The sequence below is a fragment of the Talpa occidentalis genome, unplaced genomic scaffold (genome assembly GCF_014898055.3).
Source record: "Talpa occidentalis isolate TD23 unplaced genomic scaffold, MPIMG_talOcc4v2.1 talOcc4.6, whole genome shotgun sequence".
Classification (NCBI taxonomy): Eukaryota; Metazoa; Chordata; class Mammalia; order Eulipotyphla; family Talpidae; genus Talpa; species Talpa occidentalis.
This window is the reverse complement of record NW_023604972.1, coordinates 55,011,196-55,016,240: the sequence shown is the minus strand read 5'-3', so window position 1 is coordinate 55,016,240 and position 5,045 is coordinate 55,011,196. Positions and strand designations below refer to the sequence as shown.

The 5,045-nt window shown below is 42.8% G+C and overlaps 1 pseudogene; it reads right to left on the bottom strand.

Annotated features, from left to right (window-relative positions):
• Nucleotides 1-2,513: 2,513 nt before the first annotated feature.
• On the bottom strand, nt 2,514-3,410 carry LOC119260357 (splicing factor 3A subunit 2-like; annotated as a pseudogene).
• Nucleotides 3,411-5,045: the final 1,635 nt, after the last annotated feature.

Sequence of the window (5,045 nt, the reverse complement as noted above, 5' to 3'; positions counted from 1 at the left end):
TCCTGGTATTTCTAATTCAAACAAAATGTAAATCTCAGGGATTGTTTTCATGCAGAGCTGAGTTTACCTTCTGTAAACAGCTCAGTTTACTTTTTGGAGAAGTTTCCATTTGGAGATATGTGTCAGCGTAAAATGAGAGGTATTATATCATTTTTCCACTGTACTACCTTAGCCTTTGTTTTCACTGCAGATGTAAGACATATTACTGTGTGCTTATAAGAGAATAACTTGCTTTCTCATGCTTCTCATTCTTCATGATTATCACACAAGATAATTAAACTATTAATTAATAATTGCTTGAAACTTATACAACTCAACAGCAAAAAACCCGAGATAATCCAATTAAAATTGGGCAGAGAATCTGAAAAGATATTTTTTCAAAAACATACAAATGACTCACAGGCACATAAATAGGTAGTATACATCACTAATCATAAGGAAAATGCAAATCAAAAGCATAATGAGATAGTATCTCATACCTGTTAATATTAAAAATAAAAAAATAGTGCTGGGGTGGATGTGAAGAAAATAAAACCATTGTGTGCTGCAGATGAGATGTAGATTTCTCCAAACATGAGAGCAAAATCACCTATCCTACTCACACCAATGCACCATATGATGCAACAATTCCATTTCTGGCTATTTATGTGAAGAAAACAAAAACATGAACTCAGAAAGACCTCTGTGCCCCATTGTTCATTGAGGTATTCCTTACAATAGCCAAGGCAGAGAATCAAGCCAAGTGTCCATGAATGGATGAATAGATATAGAAAATATAATAAACATATGCACAATGGACTTTTATTTAACCATGAAAAAGAATGAAATCTTACAACTTGTGACAACATGATGGGCCTTGAGGGCATTATACTAAGTAATTCGCAGGAAGAAAGACAAATATCATATGATCTCATTTACATGTGGAATCTAAAATATAAGTTAAATAAAAACCACGCACACACAAAACCTGGAGCTGATAAAAAGAACAGATTGGTGCTTACCAGAGGCAGGGGACTGACTGGTGGGGAAAATGGGTGAGGGGGATCAAAAGTACAAAATTCCAGTTATAAAATAATCAAGACTTGGGGATGTAATATACAGCATGGTGACTATAGTTAATAACACTCTACTATATATTTGAAAGTTGCTAGAGTAACTTAAAAATTCATAAGAAGAAACTTGTAACTGTATGATGATGGATGCCATTTAGGCTTATTGTTCTCATTTTGCAATACCAACAGATATCAAATCATTTGTTGTATACCTGAAACTAATATAAGTCAATTATATCTCAATTAATATAATGTCTCCCCACCCCCCACCCCCGGGAGACTATTTAATGGGCTTTGAGGCATCAATCCTTGTTCAAGAAAAAAGAAACACAGCCTTGCTGGAGGAGGGGGCTGGAGGAGGGAGTGTTTCAGTTGGCAGTGGAAGGGGGAAGATTATTACCAGGGTGTTCGGAGGGCAGTGGGGGCCTCAGCATTGGAAGCATGGGGATTAGGAATGCACCCTAAATTCTTTTTTTTAAAGATTTATTTATGTACACAAGAACTGGGGTACAGGCCAGAGGTGCAGTGGCAGGGGGATGGTGAGAGCTGTCACCAGAGACAAAGTGGGGACAAGAACAGGCAGACTGACTGAAATACACAGCTGAGGGGAGCAGTGGGTGAGTCAGGAGAGGTCTGCGGTGCCATGTGGGTCAGCTCCCTGGTCAGGGATCAAACTCATGCTGCAGTGGCTGCAGATAGCTTCATAGTGTTGTGCTTAATCCCTTGAGCCACGAGAGAGGCCCCTGTACCCCAAATTTTTGCTGAACTCCAGGAGGCTGGAGTAACCCTGACCCTGAAGGATGGACCCAGGAGATAAGGGACTGACCCCTGGAGCAGAGAGGGAGAGGAAGGGGTGGATGGTGGTGGAGTTGGTTGGTGCAACTCTGGAATGGGAGGGTGAACCCCTGGAGCTGGGAGGTGGACCCCTGGGACTGGAGGATGAACCCTGGGAGTGGAGGGTGGGAGGGTGAGGGGACAAGGACATGGAGGCGGGGGGTGGGCTGTTACAGGCCCTGACATGAAAGAGTGGATACTTCACCCACTAGGCAAAGAATTCACTAGAAAGCACTAGCTGTAGTTAAACTAGACAGTTCTGTTAGAGAGACTCATGCATGAAGGGGCCAGTGAATGTGGCCTGGCTTTTGAAAAGGAGTTTGGATGGGATATTTAAAGGTGGGTCCATAAGGGTGGAGAAAGAGAGCAGGTTACAGCTTGTTCTGGTTTGGGCTCCACCAGGGGTTGCTCAGATGGTTACATTCCAACAGCACTTATGGACTAGGTCTTCTCCCTCGGTAACCTGTGAGATAATCATCAGTGAGAATCTAACGCTTTTGTTTAGTATGGTGCCCATGGTCATTGTGGAAGGCTGAATTATTTGAACGGCATTACCTGGCCATGATTCAGTCCACAGTTCAAACAGAACTTGGGAAACTCATCTTAACTGCTAACAATTTCTTTTACCTAGCATGTCTCAGGTGGAACCCCTGAAGTTGGTGGATGGACCAGGTTGCTGGAGGGTGGGGGCAAAACTAGGGAGACCTGGGGTCTTGGATGGGTTAGACTTACTGGGGGAAATGGGTCGGTGGCAGGTCTCCCTGTGGGGGTGGGCACAGAGACTCCCACAGCTGTGGAGTAGAGGGCAGGCCTTTCCTCAGTTGGGGGTGGGGAGTATTGGCTTTTTGCTCCAGGAGGCCGAACAGGCAGGGTTAGGGGGGCAGGGGCTTCTCCATTTGAAGTGGAACTGCAAGAAGTGCTTGGTTTCTGGGTTTCATTCAGTTCAAACTTTGCCTAGACCCTTGCCGATCTTCCTGCTAAGCATCTTGAAGGCAATGGTCCCATAGGGCTGGAGGCCATCAGCAGGTACTGCCACAGGGGCAGGTTGGGAGAGTGGGGGAAACAGGTGCTTCGATCCTTTGCTCAGAGGCAGGCATGAAGGGGCGATGGGGTATGATGTGCACTGTGATCTCAGGGTAGTGGCTCTGGAAGAGGAAACTGCTGGCACAGTATATGTCACTCTGCTTGGTGACTTCGTAGCCCAGGTGGCCAATCTCCATAAACTTCTCCACCTCCACCTGGATCTCACTGGTGTTTGCCTCCTGCCCTGCTTGCTGGGCCAAGTTGTTTTAATGCCTTTTTCCTCTCATTTGTACCAGGTAACTGCCCTTGCTGGCGGCGTCAGGACAGTTCGAATTCACAGGAGCCCACGTGGTTTTTCAGGAAGAATCGTTAAGGTTGATGGTCTCGAGGGCCAGCTGACAGAGCAGCTCCCGGAGGTCCATGTTACTCTCAGAGGGGGATGTCACAACTCACCCCTGACTCCTGGCCTTGCCCCCTAACCCCATCATGCTGGAAGTCCATGGTGAGGATCTTGGGGCTTTAATGGATGATGTGAGAAACTTGTATGGGGGCCAGTCTGCTGTCATTTTGTTTTTTTCTTTTTTTTCAGTTGCTACAAGGACTTCCTCAATAAAATATAAACTAAAATATTGAAAAAAATGAAAAAAAAATATTTTGAAAAAAATCTGAAGACTCTAAATGGGTCAAATGCCAATTTACTCCCCCTCCCCTCAAATTTATTTTTATTTCCATCTTTTTTGGAGACGTTATTGACATAAAACATATATAAATTTGAGATGGACAATGTGAGGATTTGATATAAGTAAAAATTGTAAAATGATTGCCAAAATAAGGTTAGTTAACACCTTCATATCCTCACATACTTACCTTTATTTTGGTGGTCTTGATTTCATTTTACCAGTCTCTGCTCTACCACCTGATTTCTTTTTAAACAAAGGCAGATAAAATTATACTTAAACTATATAATTATAACTTAAAATAGCTTTAGCATTTGTTGAAGTTAAAAATATAATTTGGTATCTGTCATTTTTTTCATTATTTGTTTTGTAGAAGAACTGGGGTGTAGGCCAGAGGAATGAAAGAGAGGGAGAGAGAGAGAGAGAGAGAGAGAGAGAGAGAGAGAGAGAGAGAGAGAGAGAGAGAGAGAGAGAGAGGATTCACCAGAGAGAGTGGGGAGCAGAACTGGTGGATCTACTGAAATATACTGCTAAGGGGAGCAGTGTGCAAGACAGGAGAGGTCTGCTGTTTCATGTGGGTTAGCTCCCTGGCCAGGGATTGAACTCAGGCCACAGTAGTGATAGCATGAAAGCACTGAGACTTAACCCTAGACCACCGAGGAGATGCTGGTCTATTATTTTAAATAAAGGCATTTTTTTAAAATTCAGAGTTAGCAAAGAAAAATATTCAGTTGATTTATTCCTTAAAGAAGCAATCTATTGTTTGACATTTCAGAACAGCCTGCAATTTTCCCCAAAGAGAAAACTTTGGTTTTCAGAAGAGGAAAACTTCTCTTACTGCTATCTTGTTACCTCCTAAAGTCATGAACTTCAAACTTTAGGATCAAAATTAGTATTTGGGGTTTCTTGTGAAATGTAGCAGAATTGCCACCCCAAAATATGAATGGAGGAGTTCAGGACACATTCCCTCAAACTATGCCACTTTGGCGTACTGATTATTTGAAGGTGTAGGCACTTTCAAGGAGAGGCTCTCTCTTACTCCACTTATTTGCCCAAAGACAGACCCTCCAAAGTGAACTCAATTGTCATAGATCCCCTCCCCAGGAATCTTGCTAACCAGGAAAGGTGGACTCATCAGAGGAAAGGGACAAAAATCACATCCTGACAAATGGTCACAAAATGTCCTTTCTCCCAACTGTCCTTCTACGGGCCTGCTCATCTTTCCTAAAAGTAACTTACACTCTGGTAAGAGATGTATATGCCCTCCTTCCCCTAACAAGATGGTTATTAAGCCTAACTGCTAAAGTTACTGATTTTTAATTTTTTTGAGTTACTGATTTTTCCCTGAGTTACTCTCATGTATACCTAAGGCATACATGTTAATAATTTGATATTCTTTGTTAATGTCTTGTTAATGTTCTTCATTACATGGGTCTCAGCCAAGAACTCAGAAGTGTAC